Source organism: Bactrocera neohumeralis, unplaced genomic scaffold, assembly GCF_024586455.1.
Source record: "Bactrocera neohumeralis isolate Rockhampton unplaced genomic scaffold, APGP_CSIRO_Bneo_wtdbg2-racon-allhic-juicebox.fasta_v2 cluster09, whole genome shotgun sequence".
NCBI lineage: Eukaryota > Metazoa > Arthropoda > Insecta > Diptera > Tephritidae > Bactrocera > Bactrocera neohumeralis.
Genome location: NW_026089622.1, coordinates 27,816,606 through 27,844,313, shown reverse-complemented (window position 1 = coordinate 27,844,313; position 27,708 = coordinate 27,816,606). Strand labels below are relative to the sequence as shown.

Genomic DNA, 27,708 nt, shown 5'->3' with positions numbered 1-27,708 from the left:
AAAATAATAAAAAACACGATAAATAAAATAAAATATCTGTAAGGAGATGCGCTTCCAATTCATGAAGACCTCTTAATTCCAAAAATGGATTTACGAAGTATTGTGGTCTTCTTTTTTTTTTGTTTCTTTATGTACTTCATAAAGCCTCTTCAAATTTCTAAGCGCTTCTATAGCTGTTACCTTCCTGCTCGACGTCATTTCGCAAATGATTCTATCATGATAGCAAATGCCCACATATCGATTTGGCGATGGCAATAACAATACGTTTGACAGCTGGTATTCTATAAATTCTATCCTGTCGAGATGTCGGGTCAGGGAGGCTACTCTGTAGCAGCAAAATTTCTAGAATTATTGCTATGCTATATACACATGCGGAGCTGTAGTAAATGAAAATTTTTATTAGCTCTGTTCTACTACCGCTCCCAATTTTTTGCTACCGCTACGTCAGAGCAGAGTATAGCACTTCATTTTTTGCTCTCGCTACAGCTATAGTTTTTTACCTATCAAAACTCGGAGCAGAGCATGGCTCCCAATAGCAAAATGAAATGCTAGGCGAGTAGCGTTGTTTTTCAAACGCTACACGCATATGATTCCGATCGTTCAGTTTGTATGGTAGCTATATGTTATATTTTTGATGAGGAAAGGACATGTGCGAAGTTTTAGATCAATATGACAGACGTTCACATTAACGTAATAGGTTTAATGTATAGTACACCCCTCCTGAACAACTAAATCTACAATAACCGAATTCGCCCAGGTAATTGTTTATAAAAATTCCTACGGAAAGTGACAAAATTGATGAAATCATATTATAATCCCGCCCTCTCCCTTTATTTTGTTAAAAACTACTACAAGCGCGATAAATCAATAACTAAATACGTCAGAAACACTAAATTCTACATCGCAAATGGCACAATAGATATGAAAACCCATATTTCGGAATCAGATCCTCCAATTCCTACCAAATTTGGTAGAAGGCAATAATTTAATAGTTTTTGCAACTCTAACAAGACGGCATTGATCCTTGCAAGTAGAAAGAGTATGAAATGTTCGGTTATACCCAAGCTTAGCCATTCCTTACTTGTTACTGCTATGTTTAAAATTCAAGGAATGGATTGCATTGTTAGAGATATTTGTATGATATTAAAATTGATAATCACGTGTGCATGATATCTAAATATCACAAATGTACATAGTGGATATGTATTCGTTTCGCAAAATGTTCGACCTGCGACAATTCTCATCTAGCATTGATCGAAATTGTTTTAAAATCAGCTGTAAATTTTAGATAGTTACAACATATTTGCATGTGAGTCGCTATAAACAGTTCACAATTTGCGTGGTAATTTTTGATACAAACCTGTAACATGCTTTTCATATCTTTATTTTACAGTTTTTACTTCTATAAAAAAAATGGATTGCAACAGTCCCTCCAAATTCACTTTCTGGACTCCCATTTGGATTTTTCCCCCAAAAATTTAGATGCCGTAAGTGACGAGCTGGGGAACGGTTCCACCAAGACATTTTTGGTATAGAGAAACGGTACCAAGGCAAGCTGAGTATCAGTTTGCTTGCCGATTACTGCTGGACATTGTTAAGGTACACTCTAAAAACAAAATATCGCCAGTAACATTTTAAGGTACTCTTTGGTTCATAAAATAATATAACAATAATATATCTTTCGCTGTTTTTTTAAATAAAAATCCTCATAGCAAAAAAAAAAAAAAAAACTATAGGTGATAGAAGAAATCTGTAGCTATGTTCTGCATTTGTGGCAATTTTAACATAATAAACACTTTTTTGAGTTCCGATTTTGCCGATATGCAATACCATCCTCCGTATAGTGCAAAGAAAGAAAGACGAGTTTAATCAAGATATCTCAATTTTTTTAACCTATCGTTTGTACAAACAGTTCGAAGAACAGGGACACATTCAGAACACAATTAGTCTTGCCAACCTGATAATTTTTATGAATGTAACTGGATGGTTTTGTAACTGGACTTTTTTTAATCACAGTTCTCACAACTTTAAAGCACTATACGCAATTGTACTAAGTTTCATTTCTAAATCTTTATTGATTGACATACTATATATTTTTAAAATATTTTACAATTACATTGCTTAAATTACATAATCACAAATTTAAATATATGTTTACATATATATACATATTTAATAGGTAAGTCGTACCAACATATATAGTATATCCATACATACATATACAGAATTAAATTATTGTATATTGAAAAGAGAAAATTTCTTGCATCTGCAAATGAAGTGTTTATTTAACTTCCTAATACCTCTATAACTAATCAGCGATTAAAATAATCGCAAATTTAACCTAAATGTTAAGCACGTGTCTGAAGGCACGTGCACAAATCTGGGGGTTATTACGGGCACACATATGTACATATTTGTTAAAAGTTTCTATACAAATTTGTTAGACTACACACATAAGTAAAGCCATACATAGTAAGAACGCTTTGTTGCTAAGGGTTCTGATTTTATTTTAATATTTCTTAGGGTGCCTAATCATGTAATTTTATTCCTAACGACAGTCGCAGATACTAATTTCGTGTAATTTGAGGGAAGGTATGCAGATGATCTAAAGAATCTAAAAATATTGCAAAATTAATTTGGACGTTTAATTTTATTAATTTATTTTTAATTTTTACATTTTATCAAAACATTTAATTTTCTTTATCAAAACATAATGTATCCATACACACATACGAACACCTCAAAAGCAGCGATGTAGAAGAAGATATTTTATTGACCATAGCATTATTATAAACATATAACATCACGAAAAAAGTATAAGATAATTTAAGAAATTTTATTTCTAAGGGTTTTTTCATTAGCTCACACCCCTAAAAAGGTTACTCATTGCTATCAATATTGTAATAAAAAATATATTATTTTGAAAATGTAAAGTTAAAATGTGTGGTGTATTGGGGTGAAGTCATGCTTCTGGGCACGCGGTTACAATCATAGGCTGTACCCAATCCCTAGTCTTGCGTCCTCGCCGCGCACCCTGAAAACGTGAACACCCCTTACGTAAGAAGCGGCGGACATACCGTGTGGAGTCTAGGGTCACGGCTAAAACAGAGAAAGCTTCAGCGGACCCATTCCGACATATTCGGTTTAAAGGATCGATGAAGTCTAATCGCAGCTTTTGTTCACCAGAGGTTCGGCTGCGAGCGGGCGTTAATCTTGTATCTCGGATGATGACCAAGGAAGTAGCTTCATCCGATGAAACATCTAAGCATATTTTTGCTTGTGAGCTACATTTTTCGGAAAAAAATGCGCCTTGAAAAGCGATTGCGTTCGAGGGCCGTTCCCGATATTAATTAAAAAGTTGAGCCTACATTTGACGTGCCAAATTCTCATCTAGAAGACAATTTTATTGGGTTTCGAAGATTTTGCTGACCAAGTTGAAGAAGCTGTCTCAAATGCACACAGTGCATCGAGGCACCTTTTTTCAATTATTGAAAGGAAAAATTAGGTTAAAACTTTAGAGCCTCTTCAATTTTTTGAGGATGGTGTAACCCTTATTTTAATATGGTCGCGAAAACAGGTAGGGGTCTGACAGCAGGTACAGAGAGGAAGAAGAAATTGAGGAAGGAGAATAGGCTTTTGAAAATAAAGTAAGATGAAAAAGAGCGGGAATATAGAAGTTTAAAGGCCCAGTTAGTTGAAATGGCCGCAGAGTTAGACAAATGTGAGGGACAGTTAAGGAATAGCTCATTTAGGAACAGTCAGACCCTCCTTCAATAGTTTTTAGTAAAGTTCCTTCTCAGTTAGGCGCTTGCATTAGGAGTACTTTTATAAATAGTAATTGCCATACTCACGGTCGGCGATATGACAATTTTTTTTAAAACGATAGCTTTGGGTGTATTTTTTGTCGCCAGTTGCTTATCGACTCTTAAAGCACCAATTAAATATTCATCCGAAAGTACTTTAGAAAATTTTGTTGCAGACTGGCCCCGTTTCCCAGGTTGCACCCAAAGCAGCATAAAATCGTTACAGATTAGGAGTATGGGATTCACTTTCGAACAAAAGTTGGTCTCGGTTTCATGTGATGAAATGTCACTGACATGTCATTTGCAGTATGATAGTAAATTCGCACTTCAAGATGTATGCCGATAATATCGATATCATTGAACTCAACATCAGCGCCGTTAATTCTGCTTTCTCCAAACTGGGTGAGGAAGCTAAGCAAATGGGTCTGGCTGGGAACGAGGGCATGACGAAATATCTCCTGTCATCAAACAAGCAGTCGTCGCACTTGCGATTAGGCTCCCACGTCACTGTTGAAAGTGATAACTTCGTCTATCTTGGAACTAGCATTAACGGCAACAACAATGTCAACCTCTAAATCCAACACAGAATAACTCTTGCCAACAGGTGCTACTTCAGACTGAGTAGGCAATTGAGAAGTGAAGTCCTCTCTCGACGAACAAAAACCAAACTCTATAAGTCACTCATTATTCACGTCCTTCTATATGGTGCAAGGACATGGACGATGACAGCTTATGAAGAGTCGGCCTTAGGAGTTTTCGAGAGAAATGTTCTGCAAAAGATTTATGGTCTTTTGCGCGTTGGCCACGGCGAATATCGCATTCGATGGAACGATGAGCTGTACAAGTTATACGACGACATTGACATAGTTCAGCGAACCAAGAGACAGCGACTACGCTGGCAAAGTCATGTCGTACGTATGGATGATAACACTCCAACTCTGAAAGTATTCGATGCAATACCCTCCTGGAGAAGCAGAGGATGAGGAAGACATCCACTCCCTTGGAAAGACCAGGTGCAAAAGGACCTGGCTTCGCTTGGCATTTCTAATTGCCGAAACGTTGCGAAAGAAACGTCTGGCGTGCTGTTGTTACCTCGGCTATAATCGCGTAAGTGGTGTCTTCGCCAGTAGAAAAGAAGAATGTTTAGGATTATTTCCTTTTTCACTATTATTGAAATCGATGAACCTGTATCGATTAAAAATTTAATTCGTCCATTGTTAATCGTTAGTAACGCTATGGGTAAAATTTCCGACCTAACTCCATGTTAAAATTGGTGCCAATTAGTTCTGGATGGGAATATGATTGATTAGTACGAACACTTGCTCAAGCTGTATTTTAACCATACAAGTTATTATCATTATTTTGTCTAAAAAACTGCCCGAAATTCCGTGAGAGTCCTGAATTTTTTGCATAGTTTTCCTGCCTTCGAGAAGAATTCTGTCGTTTTTGAATTTGCCTATTATTGGAATTAGAAAATCTTTGAGCCTGCTCTAGATGTTGCTCAGAATATCTTTGTGATGGCATACTTAAATTATGGGTATTTTCGTATCTGACGTAACTCGCGTATCCTACAATTTTAACGCAATTCTTAGTACTTCGTATATACATAGGTACGTTCCACATAACAGAACCAAAACTGACTCCTATAAAAACCGCCAGTAACTTTGTAATTCTCAGGACAATAGTCTTTCAGGTCCCTTTTGCCGAGGTGGAGGCGTTTTTATGTAATGTACATATGTATTATATGGACGCTCTATTAAGCGGGCATACCCATTAACCATGCACACTGGCCGGTCCCACAATTTATTGATGTTTATTAAGTACAATCTATTGAGCGGACAACTCTATTAACTGGATAGAAAAGCTGGTAGCCAGATGTTGAGAAAGCGGCCTTAAATTCGTTATTTTTTTTTAATGAAATTTATTTCTGTGAACATTTTAAAAATTAAACCTGAAGTATAATCCCTTGGATTCTTATTGAATAGATGTATTGAATAGTTTATTACATAAATTATAGTATAAAGTGGGTACCACTGCAACGCGTGGCCGAATCCACTAGTTTAATATAAAGTACAATCCATACAATTAAGTTCTGAATACAACATCATTCAAAAGGCCTCCACGACTTCTTTTGCGGAAACCAATTTCATGAATCCAATTTCCAAGTACTTTTTCCACTGAATCAAGTCATATGTCATGATTATCACGTTCAAAATTGACTTCTAAAGATTGAAGAGAATATGGTTTATTGATAAAGACCAAACACTTCATATAACCTACCAGAAGTAGTCTAATGGTGTTAAATCACAACATCTTAGAGGCCATTCAAAGTCACAATTTATTCAAATAATTGAATTTCCAATCTTTTTTCTCAACAATTCGTTTATTAAACGAGCTATGTGGTACGTGGCCCATTGTCAAGATCAACTTCTTCCTATTGCGTTCACAAAATGTTGGTTATCATCGATTTATATAACTCGCCATTAACAGTAACGGTGCTGCTGACTTTATTTCGAAAGAAGTACCGATGACTCCACCAGTCCAAAAAAACACCAAACTGTCAATTTAAGTAAATGTATTGGTTGTTCATGAATAATTTCTGGATTTCCTTCGTATCAGAATCGACACTTTTGTTTATTTACCGTATCTCTCAGTTGAAAGTGCGTCTAATTTCTCAAATAAATCGTTTTAGTTTTGAAGAAGTTCCAAGGCCAATCAGCAAATTTTCCATGCTTCAGTTCTTGGCTCAGAACAACTTTACATGGATGTAAGAACAAATCTTTTCTCAAAATTCGCCAGGTTGTGGTTCGAAATTCTTGATTCTTGAGAACGCCTTGGAAATATTTTCATTACTTCAAGCGGTTTTTTTTTCTTATAGCTAGTTAAATATTATGTAGAGAAAATATAGGTTCGAAATTTTCAACAATTAGACTAATAGCGCATGAAACAATTACAATTTGAAAACGATTATTTTGTTATTAAAGTTAATAGTTAACGTTGCTCTTAGGTATATCTTTCCATGATGCAATTGAAAACATTACTTAATACAATAAGAAAAAACAAGAAAAAACGTTAACTTCGGCTGCACCGAAGCTAATATACCCTTCACAGATTACATTGGTGCCTTAGAAAATAATTTATACCAAATTTCGTAAATATATCTTGTCAAATGCAAAAGTTTTCCATACAAGAACTTGATTCCGATCATTCAGTTTGTATGGTAGCTATATGCTATAGTTAACCGATCTAACCAATTTCTTCGGAGATTACATTGCTGCCTTAGAAAATAATCTGTACCACATTTGGTGAAGATACATTGTCAAATGTGAAAGTTTTCCATACATGAACTTGATTCCGATCGTTCAGTTTGTATGGTAGCTATATGCTATAGTTAACCGATATGATCAATTTCTTCGGAGATTACATTGTTGCTTAGAAAATAATCTATACCAAATTTGGTGAAGATACATTGTCAAATGTGAAAGTTTTCCTTACAAGAACTAGATTCCGATCGTTCAGTTTATATGGCAGCTATGTATATGTTATAGTGGTCCGATATCGGCCATTCCGTCAAATGAGCAGCTTCTTGAAGAGAAAATGACGTTTGCAAAATTTCAAAAGGATATCTTAAAAACTGAGGGACTAGTTCGTATATATACAGACAGACGGACGGACAGACGGACATGGCTAAATCGACTCAGCTCAACATACTGATCATTTATATACATATATACTTTATAGGGTCTCCGACGCTTCCTTCTGGGTGTTACAAACTTCGTGACAAACTTAATATACCCTGTTCAGGGTATAATTACACATCATGCCGTATTAAATGGCCGAAATCATAGAAATCATATTATCCCTATTAAAAAAACCCATATATATGTATACTATATGCGGCATAAAGTCATTTGGAATTTCGAAAATCCTTGTGTTAAGTATAAGGGAGCATTACTTCCCGACACGATTCAACCCATTTTTAACACACAGACACACCATTGTCAGAAAAAGAATTTCAATTATTGTATATCTCACACATTGACCGATATTTGTGGCAAAAAGTCAACTATGTGTAACTACAAGAGTCCAAATATTCGGTAGCTAGAAGCTTGAACAATGTTTGTTGGATTTGGACAATTTATGGTCATAAGATGGCATACGCTGAAAGCATTATTGGTACAAAATTTTATCCCGAAATATTAATTCTTTCTTGATTAGTACACTGAAAAGGAAAAAAGTCGGATGGATTTTGTTATATTAATAGGAGGTGTGGTTGCGGTGCAATTTTCGCTCTGTGACATAAAAATGTTAAAAAATGTCACGTTCCACATTTGGTTGAAATCGAGTCGAGTCCCGAGATATGTAATTTTACCTAAATTAGGCGGTCGTTCAATTGTTACACCAGCTCGCATTAGGCACTCTCATACCATTTCGGGTAAAATTTAAATTTGTCTTTGGCGTATTTAGTTATCGATTTATCGCGCCTTTAATAGTAGGGTTATCATCCGATTTCATCCATTTTCTTAGCAAAAGCTAAAGTATATTTGGTAGCATGTAAACAACATTTCATTTGCTATTGCTAGCGCTCTCACTTTGACGGGAGCCGAAGCAGAGCAATAGCAGAACAATGTACAAATATTTTTACCTAACAAAACTCCGAGTATCGCAGAGCACATACTTTTACATTGTTCTGCTATGGATACCGTCAAAGTGAGAGCGGTAGCTATAGAATAGCAATAATTCTAGAAATTTGCTGCTACGGAGTAGTAAATGAAAACCCTGCATGTAACCATCTATCCTACTGAAGATAACCGCTAAGGACAACATTTGAGCTATCAGGAGATCTCTTAAATCTTAATAAATCCAAAATTGACACATCAAAACATATTCTGTAATATCCAAAAAGTACAAACACCAGCTACATTTGAGAAAACTCAATTTTTGCAAAAAATACGGTACAAAACTCGTTAAAATAGTATATTTTATTGCATCTTTACACGTTTTGTTTAATGATTGAACCACTGTAAAAAATTGAAAAAAAACCGTGGGAATTCATGTATCACTAGAACATGTCGCAGCTGATACCGTGCAATGTATCTCATAATAACTAAAATATATTAATTTTTTCCAACGTTTGAAATTTTTACTTATTTTTAAACTAATGCAACGTGTTGCTATAGAGTATAATAGTTCAGTTCAACTAACGGTTGTTATATGCATATAAGGTTACACACATATATATAAATGCTCAAAGTGATGAGACGAGTTCAAATCCTAGTGACTGTCTGTCTGTCCATCTGACCGTCTGTACAAGCGTTACCCAGAGTAAAAATTAAGATATCTTGATAAAACTTGGTACAAGTGTTTCTTGGCAAATGTGTTTCATTTGGCAAAACACGACGAAACGAAAACCTATAAAGTGACATAAGTAAGCACTAAATTATTTGTCATTTGGACCAGAGGATCGCACCTATGCAACTTGGACACAATTATTTTAAAAAGTGGCCAGCACTTTTCCAAATTCATTTACAGCAAATAAAATCAGAACTCCCAGCAGCAGATGCCCGGAGATGGAATGAGAGAGCTTTAAAGGAGCCCGGGGTCATAATCCGACAATGGGCGGGGCATCGCACAACTTTTGGTAAAATTACACATCTCCGGACCTTCTGAACCGACTTCAACCAAATTCGTCACATAGTATTATTCTGACATTCCTATATAACTGCGTGAAATGGAATAAAATTAGGCTATAACAAGAAAAAATCTTAACTTCGGCTGCACCGAAGCTAATGTACCCTTCACAGCTGAATTTCTTTTAGTAACTATGTGTTCAGTTTGTATGGAAGCTATATGCTATAGTTAACTGATCTGAACAATTTCTTCGGAGATTACATTGTTGCCTTAGAAAATAATCTATTTCAAATTTTGTGAATATATCTTGTCATATGAGAAAGTTTTCCATACAAGAACTTGATTCCGATCGTTCAGTTTATATAGCAGCTATATGCTGTAGTAAGATAATCTGAACAATTTCTTCGTATATTACATTATTACCTTAAGCAGTAGTCCATGTCAAATTTCGTGAATATATCTTTCTAATGTGAAAGTTTTCCATACAAGCCCTTGATTCCGATTGTATGGCAGCTATATGATATAGTGGTCCAATATCGGCAGTTCCGACAAATGAGCAGTTTCTTGAAGAGAAAACGACGTTTGCAACGTTGCAAACGATATCTTAAAAGCTGAGGCACTATACAGGCAGTCAGACGGACATGGCTAAATCGACTCAGCTCAACATACTGGGATGTAAGGCAGGTCGCTTCCAAGCTGATGCATCCTGGGTAACGCTAAATGACCTGCGGCCTTCACGGCCTAACAACTCCCTAGATGACTTTGGCTTTGGACTGGTTTTTGAGAAACTTTTTTATTGGATTTAGTAGAACCCTGGGCTGGTGGTGGCGGCATTCTGAGACCTGAGTACGATGAGGTGACACTCATCAGAAATGGCTGACAGGCTAATGTCGCAACTGCCCCCGTCCCGTTAAAACCCTGGCAGGTCTCAGAGTACGTTCCCGCCCCCCCTATGTTGAGATGACTCCTTCTTTGCGCTGGTCGGCTCTGAACGTATTGCCTCATAAGGGCGTACGTCAACCCTCGCCTTGGCCTCGTTATCGAGATAACCTTGGGAAAACCCGGGGCCACCCCCGAAATGTGTGAGTGCCGGTTGGCACCAGGGGCTGCATAAGCTCACATGTTGTGCTGACGAGAGATCGGTCATCTTATACAAGAAGGCTGTCTCTCAGGTGGGGGAGGTTTGGAAGGGAGCCAGATTGGAGGCCGTGGCCAAAAAGGACCTTCCTCTTCGTCCTAGGGCTCGCGTTTGGCTGCCGGCCGAACCTTCCACTCCGAGTGAGATTGAGGAAATCCTCAAATATTGCAATCCCTCACTTCCAACGCAGGACTGGAAAGTCTTAAGGCTGGAGAGGACTGATAAACCGTATCGGCAAGCGCTGATAATGCTAAACACGGAATCCATCGGTCCTCTCAGCAAAACAAAGGGAGCCATAAGCTATGGTTTTGAGATGGTAGTGCTGAAAGTACTTCCCTGGGGTATCTCAAGGATGCAAATGGGAAGTGGGCCCACCGTAGTGAGAAGCACTTCAAATGCTTGTCGACGCTCACTTTCCGAGCAACATGTCCTCTGTGAGGGGATCTATCGGGATGCCGCATGACGATTGCGCGGCCTTTGTCAGCATGCTGGATGAGCGGCACTTGACGTGGGCGATTAACTCGTTCAAACAATTCAAGTCCCCGGGACCAGACGGCAACATACCAGCGCAGCTGCAACAAGCTGTTAAGGTGTCATGCAGCTGGTTGGCATCTATCTATGCGCACTGCATCAGATTAAGTTACATCTCGGGGGCCTGGAGACGAGTCAAGGTTACGTTCATCCCGAAGGCTGGCAGGGGCTTCTATGTCACGGCCAAGGATTTCAGGCCAATCAGCCTATCTTCCTTCTTGTTAAAGACTCTGGGGAGACTGATGGACTGGTATATAAGGAAGAGCATTCCGAGAGATTATTTGTCAAGAGCACAACATGCTTATCGCAAAGGCAGGTCAGTGGACACTGCCTTGCATACTATCGTGTCATGGCTCGAAGAAGCCATTGAAGCCACGGACTTCGCTGATGGGACCTTCCTGGATATCGAGGGAGCTTTCAACAACGTCCTGCCGGAGGCAGTAGTAACTGCTCTTGACGGTATTGGGGTTGTGCGACAGAGTGATCGAAACGGAATGGGGTAGCGCGCGTGCGAGGCGTAGGGTGAGTAGGGGAACACCACAAGGTGGGGTTCTCTCTCCTCTTCTATGGATCCTAGTCGTTGACGAATTGCTCAAAAAACTAGAGGATCGCGGCTGTCGGGTGATTGCCTACGTAGACGATGTAGCACTTATGGTCAAAGGAAAGTTCCTTAGTATCGTGTACGAGTTGACGCAGGGATATCTCAGCGTTGTAACAAAGTGGGCGGCCGGAAGTGGACTCGCCATTATTCCTAACAAAACGGAAAAGGGTTATTCAGCCGAAAATATAAAATCCCGGCGGCACCGTTGCCGCAGATGGGAGATATTCGCCTGCAACCGGCGGATACAGTGAAATATTTAGGGCTCATCCTGGATAAGAAGCTTTCACGAAAGCCGAATATCGAGGAGAGAGCAAAGAAGGCATCTATTGCCTTATACTGCTGCAGAGGAGCTATTGGCAAAAGATGGGGTCTCTCACCGAAAGTGGTCTTCTGGCTCTATGACACCATAGTAAAGGCCATCTTGTTTTATGGTGTCTTCATGTGGTGGAGGGATTTAGGGAGGACCTCACTGGCCAAGAAGCTCGAAAGCGTTCAACGGGTTGCGCTAATTAGCATATGCGGTGCATTAAGATCTACCCCAATCATGGCACTTAATGCAATTTTGAATATTTCGCCGGTGGACATTGCCGGTAGGTGCATAGCCGCGAAGGTGGCTATCAGACTCAGAGAATCTGGTTTCTTAAAGAAACGTGCATCTGGTCATTCGGATATCCTTACAAACTTTGACTGCAACCCGGATCATCTGGACCATGGAGTCGCCATACCGAACTCTGGCGGCTCCTTCTCTGCCCATATACCGACGAGGGAGATGTGGGTGGGAAGAAGCCGTTGGAGGAGGGGGGCAGCAAGCTTCTTCACGGATGGGTTAAAGCGTGGGGGGAAGGTTGGTGGAGGGGTCTACTGTCGGGAGCTCTCCATCAACTCCTGTTTCAGACTTCCCGACTACTGTAGTGTATTCCAGGCTGAGTTCGCAGCCATCAAGGTAGCAGCTGATTTGCTGCTACAGAGTGCATCCACCTTCAGACAAGTGACTATTCACTCAGATAGTAGAGCGGCTATATTAGCCTTGAACTCATTCGAAGTGCGATCAGGGTTGGTCGAAGAATGTCTAACGTCGCTATCTCTAGCAGCTATAGTTTTTGTGATTAGACTGGTGTGGGTGCCGGGCCATAGCGGAATTGTAGGCAATTGCAAAGCTGATGAGCTAGCAAGGAAAGGCACCCTAGAATCATTATCGGTAGAATGGAAACGGATCGGTGCTCCTGTTTCTTCTTGTGGTCTACTACTAGATAGCTGGGCCACGCGGATGCTCGACCAACGCTGGGCCAGCACCGGCACTTGTGCGGTTGCAAAAGCCTTCTGGCCCAGTATAGATCACAGTAGATCAAATGATCTCTTAGTCCTCAATAAGGCTAACCTCTCATTGTTAGTGGGTCTTTTAACAGGCCACTGTCCTATTGGCTTACACGCGGTAAGAATGGGTATCTTACCGGATGCTGACTGCAGATGCTGTTTAGAAGAAGATGCTGTAGAAACAAGCCAGCACTTCCTGCTTGACTGCCCCGCTTTTGGGAGGTCAAGACTCAGACCCTTGGGGGCGCATACCTTTGGACACCCTACCGAACTGGCGGGTGTTGAAGTTAAGCGTCTGTGTAAATATATATTGGCTACAAAGCGCTTCGGCAATCTGTAAGTCCGAATACGGGAGTTTTCATTTAATGGCATCACAAAGGACTAATTTGTTAGTCTACGTGGGATCATCGATCAGCCATTCTTACCTAACCTAACCTAACATACTGATCATTTATATATATACTTTATAGGATCTCCATCACTTCCCCCTGGGTGTTACAAACATCGTGACAAACCTAATATACACTGTTCAGGGTATATCTACGCCTACTTGCCATAGAACACAATTTTAAATTTCATTTTATTCTTTCATTGTCTCGTATAAAGAAGCAACTAATAAAATGAAATAAAATTTTCCACAAAAGCCGTTTTTGAATTATGACCAAAAATTGTCCATATCGAACAAAACCTGTTCAAGTCCTCAGGTGCCGAACATGTAAACCCCCGTGAGTATTGTCGATATAACTAACAAGCCTTATGTTTTATTTTTATATACTTGCAACATGTTGCTACAGAGTATAGTGCTTTTGTTCACATAACGGCTATTTGTATCACCTAAAACTAATCGAGATATATATCAGGATGACGAGATGACTTGACTTCCTATCCGTCGCTTTGGTTATCAATAAAGAGTTGTGCAAGCTGTAACTTGAGTAAAAATTAAGATATATTGATGAAGCTTGATACAAGTGTTTCTTAGCAAAAAATTATGAACGAACTCTGCCAAATAGTTCATGCTAAAACAACGAAATTTGCTCTGGACAAATCCTTTAAGCATCCCTACCTGTATTGTAAAAATAAATTAAATCGGTCTCGCCCACTCTCCATGTAATGGTTCTGTTAAAAACTACTTAAAGCGCTATAAATTAATAACTAAATATGCCAGAGACATTACATTTTACTCTTGAAATACTACGAAATGGCTTCTGAGATCCAAGCTCGGTTTATTCAATGGACGTCGCACAGTCCATTTTAACATAAAATAACATTTTTGGGGACCTGCTCGATCAATTTTACCCAAATATGGTGTATCACATTCTCCAGAAATTTTTATCTTATAGTACGAAAATAGGCAAAATCGTTTTACCAGCACGTCAGCTCCCATATAAAAATATTAAATTCCATTTGATTCATTCACTTTCCGGTATACAAATCAAGAACCAATTAATACTACATTATAGCGAGATAAAACTTTGCACTCGTGCCCTTGAAGTAAGTCATTTTATGACTAGAAATTATGCAAATCTGACAAAAACTGTTCAAGCCCCTAGGTACCGGATTTGTGGACCTCAGTATCTATAGCTGATTCTTGACCATTGTGAGATATATACAAGGTGCGTTCCAAAGGAAACAGGACTTTTTGAATCTAGTGGCCCCTGCTGGCGCAATCTATATGTCGACTGGTGCGTTAGAATCTGATATTTTTATCGATTATCCAGTGAGATATTTCATGACATTTCATGGATTGGAGGTTATTGCATTTGTGTCAGTATGTTTGTGTTATCGGTGCGAAAATGAGCTTCAAAAAAAGAGCTAACATTAAATTTTGTTTTAAAATTGGTAAAACTTTTACCGAAACGTTTCAAGTGATGAAACAAGTTTATGGCGATGATTGCCTATCCCGTAGCAGAGTGCACGATTGGCTTCAATGATTTCAAAGTGGTCGTGAGGACATACATAAATGACGATCAACATGTGAGCCAATCAAAATCGGTGATAGTCGGAAATTCGAAACTGTGGGTGAATTCATCAAAAATCAGACGAAATCATCATTGAAATTCACGGAAATGGAATTGAATATCTCCAAAACATCGATTTATAACATTTGGACTGAACATTTGGGCTTACGAAATGTGTGTGCACGGTTTGTTTCGCACAAATTGACTGACGACCAAAAATTGCTCAGAATCCAACATTCGATCGACGCTTGTGACCAATTATTTGACCAAAAATCATATTTTAACCATTAACCACTCCCCGTTTTCACCTGATGTGGCACCGTGCGACTTCTTCCTTTTCGGACAAATGCATTTGCCCATGAAAGGAAAGCGTTATGCCGACGTTCGACATGCTTTTGGACCCTGGAAACGCAGGAGGAGACTATTTTGAATAAAATAAATTTATTTTGCCGAAAAAACCATCTGTTCTGTGTTTTTTTTTAAGTCCCGTTTATTTTGGAACACACGTAAAGTGCATAGAGATAGTGTTCACGTGTGACACTGGTATACTTACGGTATTCTTGCTGGAATGAAAAGGCATTGATCTCAAAAAAGGTAATCTCAACGTAAAACTCTTTTCTTTTCACTATATAAAATATTTATTAAATGTATTTAACACACGGTGTATTTCTAGAAAATCCATTGCGGTACATAGTTTGCGAACACGGGGATTCACGTCACTCCATCACTTGAACCTCCTAGTTCAAGAAAAGTAAAAAACAACAGCATTTTTGGGTTTAATTAAAAAAAAAAATGCGGTAGTGGTTGCGGTTGAACGTCTTGGTTCACGGATAAAACGATAAGAAGGAGGTGGGGAATTCGTCGGTTGATTGGTTGGTGATGGTGTGGTGGGTTGTTTTTTTTTTGTTTGTTGATTTTGGAGGGGGAATCTTTGAAAGATACCGTAATTTTTCCGGACGGTATGCACGATTCGTATTGGCCGCTGAAGCGGAGACCAATACGTCTACGTACTAAAGCCTTAACTCCATTGTTTCTGCTTGTTTATTTGCCCAACGAATTGCCGTTAAGGATTACCTTGTGCGGCCAGGCTTAGCCATTTGGCTCGTCAGTCACGCCATCCTGGCCTACTCCTCATTCATCCTTTTGATTTATCTGCGTTCCCACTCTTTCCTTCTTAGCTCTTTCAGAACTCTAGCACAGCACTCTCTCCCACTATCCCACATTTGTTTCGATTCAGTCATGAACCGCACTATGTTATTCGGTGTCACCCGTTCCGTTGTCAATTTCTGTAGATCAGCTCAACGTATAATAAAAGGAAAACTTTTCATATCGTCGGCAGAATAAGAAAATGTGCAGCGCGTTTTCTCCGCTGTAGACTCTTTTGAGTTCCATTGCCATTATATCTGGTGGCATAATGCCTGCTTAAATCCCAACCGCTTCGTGGGATACCGTACGAAATGCACACGTGACTCTAATGGCACTGAGCCGCATTGCAGACTTCGCTTTCCTAGCATATGTCTTTCGAACTTGTGCCAATAGCGTACCCCTATTTTGGCTTGGTCCACCTTTTTGGCCTTTTTTTGACCGTCATCCGTGTCATACAGTAACAGCCTCTCAGACAGGTAGCTGGATATGATCTTAACTAAGTAAGCCGGGATTTTGTTACGTTCTAGTACACTTATAATATGGGGCAAATATGCCGAGTTAAACGTATTTTTAACGTCGAACGTGACTACTGTCCAGTATTCCTTCGTACCATACAGCCATCTGGTACGCTCTACTGCCTTGTTAGCTAAGCCGGTAAGCTTTTTGATCGCATCTGTGGTAGATCTCTGCTTGCGGAATCAATACTGGTTGTCGGACAGACCTTTCTTATCTTCTTTTTCTAAGTGTAGCTCTAATCGATTTTAGATGTGCGTGCGCTCCGAGGTCCTAACATCGACTCGGACCACTATCTTGTTGCAGCTAAGATTCGCACCCGCCTCTGTGCAGCAAAAAACGCGCGCCACCAAACACAAGGAAGGTTCGACGTCGAGAAGCTGCAATCACAACAGACAGCCGAACGATTTTCTACTCGGCTTGCACTCCTGCTCTCTGAGAGCACTCGTCAACAACTCGGTATAAGGGAACTGTGGGACGGCATTTCAAACTCCTTACGTACAGCTGCAACCGAAACCATTGGTTTTCGGAAAGTGCAAAAGAACAGCTGGTACGACGAGGAGTGCCGTGTCGCAGCGGAGAGAAAACAGGCTGCCTACCTCGCAACGTTACGATCGACCACTACACGTGCGGGATGGGATAGATACCGAGAGTTGAAGAGGGAAGCGAGACGCATTTGTAGACAGAAGAAGAAAGAGGCTGAAATGCGTGAGTACGAAGAGCTTGATAAGCTGGCCGACAGGGGTAATGCTCGAAAATTCTACGAAAAATGCGGCGGCTTACGGAAGGTTTCAAGACCGGAGCGTATTCCTGTAGAACCCCCAAAGGTGATCTAGTCACTGATGCCCAGAGCATACTTAAATTATGGAGGGAACACTTCTCCAGCCTGCTGAATGGCAGTGAACGCACAACACCAGGAGAAGGAGAACCCGATTCCCCAATCGATGACGATGGAGCAGACGTTCCATTACCCGACCATGAAGAAGTTCGAATAGCAATTGCCCGCCTAAAGAACAACAAAGCGGCAGGGGCCGACGGATTGCCGGCCGAGCTATTCAAACACGGCGGCGAAGAACTGATAAGGTGCATGCATCAGCTTCTTTGTAAAATATGGTCGGACGAAAGCATGCCCAACGATTGGAATTTAAGTGTGCTATGCCCAATCCATAAAAAAGGAGACCCCACAATCTGCGCCAACTACCGTGGGATTAGCCTCCTCAACATCGCATATAAGGTTCTATCGAGCGTATTGTGTGAAAGATTAAAGCCCACCGTCAACAAACTGATTGGACCTTATCAGTGTGGCTTCAGACCTGGCAAATCAACAACCGACCAGATATTCACCATGCGCCAAATCTTGGAAAAGACCCGTGAAAAGAGAATCGACACACACCACCTCTTCGTCGATTTCAAAGCTGCTTTCGACAGCACGAAAAGGAGCTGCCTTTATGCCGCGATGTCTGAATTTGGTATCCCCGCAAAACTAATACGGCTGTGTAAACTGACGTTGAGTAACACCAAAAGCTCCGTCAGGATCGGGAAGGACCTCTCCGAGCCGTTCGATACCAAACGAGGTTTCAGACAAGGCGATTCCCTATCGTGCGACTTTTTCAACCTGCTTTTGGAGAAAATAGTTCGAGCCGCAGAACTAAATAGAGAAGGTACCATCTTCTATAAGAGTGTACAGCTGTTGGCGTATGCCGATGATATTGATATCATCGGCCTCAACACCCGCGCCGTTAGTTCTGCTTTCTCCAGGCTGGACAAGGAAGCACAGAAAATGGGTCTGGTAGTGAACGAGGGCAAGACGAAGTATCTCCTGTCATCAAACAAACAGTCGTCGCATTCGCGACTTGGCACTCACGTCACTGTTGACAGTCATAACTTTGAAGTCGTAGATAATTTCGTCTATCTTGGAACCAGCGTAAACACCACCAACAATGTCAGCCTAGAAATCCAACGCAGGATAACTCTTGCCAACAGGTGCTACTTCGGACTGAGTAGGCAATTGAGAAGCAAAGTCCTCTCTCGACAAACAAAAACCAAACTCTATAAGTCACTCATAATTCCCGTCCTGCTGTATGGTGCAGAGTCTTGGACGATGTCAACAACGGATGAGTCGACGTTGCGAGTTTTCGAGAGAAAAGTTCTGCGAAAGATTTATGGTCCTTTGCGCGTTAGCCACGGCGAATACCGCATTCGATGGAACGATGAGCTGTACGAGATATACGACGACATCGACATAGTTCAGCGAATTAAAAGACAGCGGCTACGCTGGCTAGGTCATGTTGTCCGGATGGACGAAAACACTCCAGCTCTGAAAATATTCGACGCAGTACCCGCCGGGGGAAGCAGAGGAAGAGGAAGACCTCCACTCCGTTGGAAGGACCAAGTGGAGAAGGACCTGGCTTCGCTTGGAATATCCAATTGGCGCCACGTAGCGAGAAGAAGAAGCGACTGGCGCGCTGTTGTTAACTCGGCTATAATCGCTTAAGCGGTTTCTACGCCAATTAAGAAGAAGAAGAAGCTCTAATCGTGCACAGATTATCCGCTCTAGTATCCTGCCCATCGTATCCAGCATACAGAGTGGTCGATAAGAGCTGGGCTTTCTGACTGATTTATTTAGTTTCTGCAACAAGACCAGTCTCTGCTTTTTCCAGGTTTTTGGGAATACACCTTTTTGTAAACACCGCGTAAACAATTCTGTGAATGGTCTCGCATTGTGCTTAATGGCAATCTTGAAGGTTTTATTTGGAATACAATCCATCCAATACCATAAAGTCTCCACAACGGTTTTCAATAGTGCTAGGCACGTTGGTAATTGTCATTCGCTACCTCTTATTTTCGTCATTACCAGCTTGTAAGCATTACCCCATGGGTTTTCATCGATTTTTTCGCAGAGTTCTTTAAAGCAGCAGGATTAACTTTTTTTAATTGCTTTTTTAAGATCGCTTCGATTTCTTTTAAAGCATACGCGTAATTGCGTTTGCTAAAAGAGTCCACGACTCTTTTGGCACCTCCTTCTCGCTTTGCGGCATTCCTTTCTTAATGTGTCGATCTCCTCACTGCACCAGTAAACAGGCTTTCTATGGGTGCCATTTTTCTTCTTTCTCATAACGTGTCTCACTGGGATCTCCGCCTGCCGATCTATATCTTCCTAACATGTTAGACTATCATCTAACGAGAGCTTGAAGAGTTCGATGTCAAGGGTTTCTATTTTCCATACTTTCCTTTGTACCTGTCTTAGTGGACATACTCCTTCGATTGTTCATTGAGTCTTGGATTTCACACATAATTGCATAATGGTCACTGTGTGTATAAAGATCGCACACCTGGCAATTTGTTGTCCCCGCCAGAGAGCTGCTAGCAAAGGTTATGTCGATAACAGAGCCCTGGCCGTTCTTCTCAAAGGCGTTCTGATTGCCGGTGTTCAGTTACACCATGTCTTGCGACGAGAATGCCTTTAGTAGGGCATCTCCTTGCCTATTTGCACAGATGGTACCCCACTCCAGCATTAAAATCGCCTGCGACCACGTGCCGCGTAATTGATAAAACTTCTGTGATTAGTTCGTCAAGAATTTTTCGTATTGCGTCGCTTATATTTTTATACTGTTCACTTAGTATAGCTATATCGACATTTTCCGCATAAATCGTCTGCTTAAGGAGTTCTTGTGCAGCCTCTTGGTAGAGCGGACACTTTTTACTACCAATTTAGTGGTCGGTGTTTTCCCTGCTCTTTGTTTTGCATGCACTACACGACGGGTTTTCATCGCACGACTTCGCAGAGTGTCCAGTTTCTCCACACTTGACACAGCACTGACTCCTATCATCTGGATTGTTGCAAGTTTTCGCCAGATGACCGTATTCAAGATATTTGAAACACTTCCTGAGATTTTGCTTCGCCTTATTCTGCACACTACCCAACCTATTTTGATTTTGTGTGCATCTTCAAGTATTCTTGCCTCCAACGCAGGTAGGCTTACCACTGCAGTTTGGGTTCCTAAGTAAGCTGCTCTGATGCTCTTGGTCGAATTTTCATCAAAACTACTGAACACATTTATTTGTCGTCGTAGGGGCTCGGCACTGTCTCTTTAGTCGTCCTTTCGTCAAGGTCACGTATTTTTAGCATGACCTCGTGAGTTAAAGCTTTTCTCCCAGTACTTTACTATTTGGAACTTGAAGATGCCTGTGTTCTTCATCTGTGCCTCTTACAACTCTAGCAGGAATTGTCCTTTGGTCGTCTTTCTGACCTTTGTTACATTTTCCACTAGTTTCTACAGGGTATCATTTTTCCTAACAGTCCTTAGGATATCGCTATATGACATACCACCTGTTTTTTCAATGTGTATTGCATCAGGCCGAGGTGGCGGCTTATCTGGTGCCTTCTTTTGTTGCTTACATTTGACTGAGATCCAACCATCTTGTTTTCTCATTTCTTAATCAGTGTCTTTGATGGGGTTATCACACTTTGTTCAGGGGAACTTCAGGTTTGCTCGGCCATTTCCTGTGGGGATTTTATTATTCTTTGGCAGTGTTCTTCGTTTTGGTTAAACTTCGTGGCGAGGCCTTTTTGGTGTATTCTCTCCGGTTGTTGGCATGATGAGAAAACTTCGTCGTGTTTCCTTATTGCAATGTGCTCTTCCTGATAGATCGCTGGGGTGGGCGCATTGTTTCGATCAACTTCTGATCGCATTCCCTAGTTCAGTCATACAGTCTTCACTAGGTTGTATCGCCTTTGCCATGGGAGTGGTGTCGACCAACATTGGTGGTGATGACCTCGATATCAAAGGGTTTTCAACACCAAAGTTTTTTTTATCGGGGACCTTCCCAGTTTTAGTGCCCTCTTAAGTTTCCAGCGCTACTGCTTCATAATATTCCAGAGATGCTGCTTTCGTTTCTCATATTAAGCTCCATATGTTTATTTTACCAGCACATCGTGTGCAGGGGGGCAGGCCGAAATAGACAGGACCGATGGTGTGGTGGGTGTGTTGTATGATATGTGTAGGATGAGCTATGTTGTGTGCTGTGTTGGGTTGTGTGTTGTGATGAATGTTTTGCTGGTTGTACAGGAGATGTGATGAAGTTTCAGTAATGTGACGTGTAGGTGATGTCCGCAGGTTGTCATGTGAACATTAGGGTGGGTTGATTCCAGACTTTTTTCGATTCGGGATTTCTAATAGTGCGGAAAAGTTGCCTTAGTACTTCCTGATTCCAATGCAACTTTTTGTTTTGAGATCGGATTGCATCGTCAACCCCAACTCCGGCCTTGAAATTTCGGAAATTCGCTTAAAATCGTGAAATTGTCTACCTAGCGCCTGAAATACGCATCTCATGGCAAAATGTATAAAACAAAAGTTATTTGTTACCGAAATGGTATATGTGATCAAGGCCGTAGAACGAACCGTTCCCGAGATACGAGCGAAAATGCGGCGCGCCACAGCTCAAGGTGAAAATCGGCTTGCGGCCACACTTCTTGACGTTGATTTCGCCAAGTGCTATCACTCACATTCATTCACCTACGCCAAAGGACACGTTCGGATAGGTCTCCACACAAATATTTTTTCATCGAGTTCCTTCAATCTTGTCGGTGATTTCGCCGAGTTCTATCACTTACATTCATCAAATATTTTTTCATCGAGTTCCTTCACTCTTGTCGTTGATTTCGCCGAGTGCTTTCACTTATATTCTCTCAACAGAACACAGAACTCAAAATGTCTGTATCTAAATTTAAATTTAGACAGAAATGTCCTGTGTATGGCATATATCCGTACAATCTCTCTGAGTCCCAGTTACATACTTACCAGGATGTTCTTTTGTGTTATCAGTTTGAAAGATTTCGTATAGGGCGTCTCCGAGGCGACAACTATGAACCTAGGAGTAAAGAGGTTACAGAAATAGTTGCAAAAAAGGTTGAAAATACTTTCAAAAAGTCATCTATTCCGATAGTTTCACACACCAGAGCTGTACAAATGCTCACCACATGCCATAAGAAATTTCTGACTCTTAAACAAATGTTTTTGAGGAACCCAATAGGGTTGAGCTCTAAAAGAGACGACTTTGTCTCTTCTGCCGTAAAATTATTTGACATCGCTACTTGTAAATGCATTTATTTTTTTCTTGCACTTGTTCAAAGGAAAGGAAAGTTCCTATCAATGAACAACCATTTCTCTTGGACCAGAGAACCAGAAGAATTGGTCGCATTGGAAGTGTTGATCTACCTGAAACAAAAAAGATTACATAGAAAAATGAACGTAAAGAAAAGCTTTCAAAACGTCATTCAACATCAACACTTACCAGAAAAGTATCAGCTAGAACACGTGACCATTCAGATCAGCCAGACTCTCATACAGACGACAACAATGTAGGTGCGTCGCACATGGATTCTTCCAAAAACGATGCTGATGATGAATTTTCTCTTCCATCCTCTAAAACCACACAAAACACACTAGTATTAGAACACACTGCTTTAGCTGCCCAAAGATTTGGAGTAAGTGATAGAGCAGCGGCCTTGATTGTTTCATCTGCTTTTCTGGATCCCAAAAAGCAGGTTTGATAACACAGGATCAAACTAGCTTTGTCACTGACAAATGCATGATTAGTCGGGCAAAAAAAAGTGTTGGAGTTAAGCTCCAAAACACCGAAAGTATTGATTCTGTATGTGGGCTGTATTTTGACGGCCGCAAAAAAAATACAATTACACAAGTCAGCGAAGGTGAAAAGTACTACCGCGACACTGTCAAAGAGGAACACATTTCTCTTATAGCGGAACCTGGTTGTCATTACTTTGGTCACGTCACCTCTCCTTCCGGGTCAGCTGAGGATGAGACGCAAGCTATATGGCAACATTTACAAGACAATTTAGTTGATGTGGAACATCTAGAAGTTGTCGGTGCTGATGGCACCAACACGAACACAGATTGGAAAGGTGGAAGCATTCGGAAACTAGAAGAAAAAATACGTAGGCCATTACAGTGGGTTGTTTGTCCTCTACATTTCAACAAACTTCCATTTCGTGCTCTTTTCGAACACATACTTAGATGGTGTTACAAAGAGTCCAAATACATTCTCTGGCGACATAGGTAAGCTGCTCCCTGATTGTGAGAAGCTGCCTGTTGTCAAATTTGAAAGTTTTCCATCCTGCCAATTACCTTCTGAGGACCCAACTTAGCACAGACCAAGCTTATCTCTATAAAATATCAGAAGCTGTGATTCTCCTGAGAAAGTTGGCCCTTGATCGTCTTCTGGCAGCCAGAGCAGCAGAGTCTGATATTGTAAATGGAAGGGTTAGATGTAGTAAAGTGCCAAAGCTGAATTTCAAAGCTAATAATTATTACGATATGATTAACTGGAAGACTATTAGCTTGACTGTTGCACCAGTTCTTTGTTCAGTTTCTAACGAAGAACTCATAAAAGGGCTGTCGGGAGACACTGCAGAGGTATGGAAATTTAGTGAATTCCCCTCTCACACCGCTGCAGTCGAGAGAACCGTCAAACTGGTGACAGAGGCATCTTCTAAACATATTGGCCCCCAATCTCGTTATCGTTTTATACGCTCTACACTGAAATCTAGGCAACAAGTGCCAAAGTTTAGTACAAAATCTGATTTTATCAATAAATTTGACACAGATTCAGACTAAAACAAGCCTGACATATGGTTGGTTGGTTGGGTTGGGCTTGGGAGGAACCCGAAGAGCAGCCACCTCCACGCGGTGGGTTCTGGGTGACCAATACAGGTTAGCTGAGAGCTGCAACAATTTTCACCTTGCGCTGTGGCGCGCCGCCTTTTCGCTCGTATCTCGGGAACGGTTCGTCCTACGGCCATGATTACATATACCATTTCGGTAGCAAATGACGTGACAAATAACTTTTGTTTTATACATTTTGCCATGAAATGCGTATTTCAGGCGCTAGGTAGACAATTTCACGATTTTAGGCGAATTTCCGAAATTTCAAGGCCGGAGTTGGGGTTGAAGATGCAATCCGATCTCAAAACAAATAGTTGCATTGGAATCAGGATGTACTAAGGCAACTTTTCCGCACTATTAGAAATCCTGAATCGAAAAAAGTCCGGAATCGACCCCCCCTAGTGAACATCCCGGCCCCTCTAGGCTAGCGTTGAGTAAAGAAACGATATTTTTTGTTAAAACCGTATGTCTTCCCTCTATTGATTGTTATTCCTTACTAACTACCTTTTACAATCTTACTGCTATTTGCTTACTTGCGAAGTACTAAAAATATTTTGATCATCTTATCTCTTATTCCATTGTTTTGTTTGGGTTTGTTTACATAAATCTTAGTGCTACTTACTAGATACTATTGAGATACTAGCTGTTTACTAGTAAATAATATAATTTGGGTTGTTATTGTTTGTTGTACCTATAGTGCACTTATATTGTTCCAAGATAAGGTTGCTTTGATGCATTTTCTTTAATATTGTTCTGTTTACTGAAACATAAGGTTGTTTTGGTGTTTGTTTCTTTAAGATATTTTGATAAGATACTTTTATAAGCAACATATTCCTTAACTCACTCCTCTGCTAAAACGAAATGTCCTCATTTTAAATATTTATGCTTGTATTTGGTTTAATTGAATTTCAAAGGCATCTTTGTAATTTTCGCGGCGTTTTTTGGAACTGTCCATTCATATGGATTTTTAACACTCAATAACTAAAAAAAATATTATGATTATAAGAATTGCATACAATGTAAATTTCAAAGGGTGTTCTTCAATTGGTATAATAAATGTATACATTTCTTGTATGTTGGTAAATTTATAATTCTCTGGAGTTAAAATCTCTAATACTTTTACTTTTTCGTTTTGGTGAGCATTTTCTACTCGTGGTTTTTTCTTCTTTACTGGCGTAGACAAAGCTTACGTGATTATAGCCGAGTTAACAACAGCGCGCCAGTCGTTTTTCTTTTCGCTACGTGGCGCCTATTGGATATTCCAAGCGAAGCCAGGTCCTTCTCCACTTGGTCTTTCCAAACGGAGTGGAGGCCTTCCTCTTCATCCGCTTCCCCCGGCGGGTACTGCGTCGAATACTTTCAGAGCGAGAGGGTTTTCGTCCATTCGGACAACATGACCTAGCCAGCGTAGCCGCTGTTTTTAATTCGCTGAACTATGTCAATGTCGTCATATATCTCATACGGCTCATCGTTCCATCGAATGCGATATTCCCCGTGGCCAACGCGCAAAGGACCATAAAACTTTCGCAGAACTTGTCATCGTCCAAGCCTCTGCACCATAGAGCAGGACGGGAATTATGAGTGACTTATAGAATTTTGTTTTTGTTCCTCGAGAGAGGAACTACTTTTCAATTGCTTACTCAGTCCAAAGTACCTACTGTTGGCAAGAGATATTCTGCGTTGTATTTACAGGCTGACATTGTTGTTGGTGTTAATACTGGTTCCTAAATAGACGAAATTATCTACGATTTCAAAGTTATGACTGTCAACAGTGACGTGAGAGCCAAGTCGCGAGTGCGGCGAATGTATGTATGTATACAGCCAGCAGCTGTACACTCTTATAAAAGATTGTACCTGCTCTATTAAGTTCTGCAGCTCGAATTATTTTCTCGAGCAGCAGATTGAAGAAGTCGCACGATAGTGAGTCGCCTTGTCTAAAACCTCGTTTGGTATCGAACGGCTCGGAGAGGTCCTTTCCGATCCTAACGGAGCTTTTGGTCTTGCTCTACGTCAGTTTACACCGTATTAGTTTTGCGGGGATACCAAATTCAGACATCCCGGCATAAAGGCAGCCCCTTTCGTGCTGTCGAAAGCAGCTTTGAAATCGACGAAGAGGTCGTGTGTGTCGATTCTCCTTTCACGGGTCTTTTCCAAGATTTGTCGCATGGTGAATCTCTGGTCGGTTGTTGATTTGCCAGGTCTAAAGCCACACTGATAAGGTCCAATCAGTTTGTTGACGGTGGGCTTTAATCTTTCACACAATACGCTCGATAGAACCTTATATGCGATGTTGAGGAGGCTAATCCCACGGTAGTTGGCGCAGATTGTGGGGTCTCCTTTCTTATGGATTGGCCATAGCACTCTTAAATTCCAATCGTTGGGAATGCTTTCGTCCGATCATATTTTACCAAGAAGCTGATGCATGCACCTTATCAGTTCTTCCCCGTCGTGTTTGAATAGCTCGGCCGGCAATCCATCGGCCTCCGCTGCTTTGTTGTTCTTCAGGCTAGTAATTGCTATTCGAACTTCCTCATGGTCGGGCTATGGAACGTCTGCTCCATCGTCATCGATTGGGGAATCGGGTTCGCCTTCTCCTGGCGTTGTGCGTTCCCTGCCATTCAGCAGGCTGGATAAGTGTTCCCTACCTAATTTAAGTATGCTCTGGGCATCGGTCACTAGATCACCTTTGAGGGTTCTACAAGAGTATGCTCCGGTTTTGAAACCTTGTGTTAGTCGCCGTATTTTTTCTTAGAAATTTCGAGCATTACCCTGTCGGCCAGCTTATCAAGCTCTTCATACTCACGCATTTCGGCCTCTTTCTTTTTCTGTCTGCAAATGCGTCTCGCTTCCCTCTTCAACTCTCGGTATCTATCCCATCCCGCACGTGTAGTGGTCGATAGTAACGTTGCGAGGAAGGCAGCCTGTTTTCTCTCCGCTGCGACATGGCGCTCCTCGTCGTACCAGCTGTTCTTTTGCACTTTCCGAAAACCAATGGTTTCGGTTGCAGCTGTACGTTCGGAGCTTGAAATACCATCCCACAATTCCCTTATACCGAGTTGTTGACGAGTGCTCTCAAAGAGTAGGAGTGCAAGCCGAGTAGAAAATCGTTCGTCTTTCTGTTGCAATTGCAGCTTCTCGACGTCGAACCTTCCTTCTGTTTGTTGTCGTTCGTTTTTTGCTGCACAAAAGCGGGTGCGAATCTTGGCTTCAACAAGATAGTGGTCCGAGCCGATTTTAGGAGCTCTGAGCGTACGCACGTCTAGAACACTGGAGACGTGTCTTCCGTCTATCACAACATGATCGATCTGGTTGGTGGCTTTTCGTTCCGGAGACAGCCAGGTAGCTTGATGTATTTTCTTGTGCTGGAATATAGTACCACAGATAACCA

At 41.0% G+C, this 27,708-nt stretch overlaps 1 long non-coding RNA gene across 2 annotated transcripts in view; it reads left to right on the top strand.

Annotated features, from left to right (window-relative positions):
- The window catches only part of LOC126764300 (uncharacterized), a 73,199-nt gene that overhangs the window by 3,182 nt on the left and 42,309 nt on the right, over positions 1 to 27,708 (top strand). For both annotated transcript variants that reach the window (XR_007667907.1, XR_007667906.1), the window contains exon 2: positions 1,394 to 1,599. This is a non-coding gene — a long non-coding RNA (uncharacterized LOC126764300). The remainder of the gene's footprint in view (positions 1 to 1,393; positions 1,600 to 27,708) is intronic.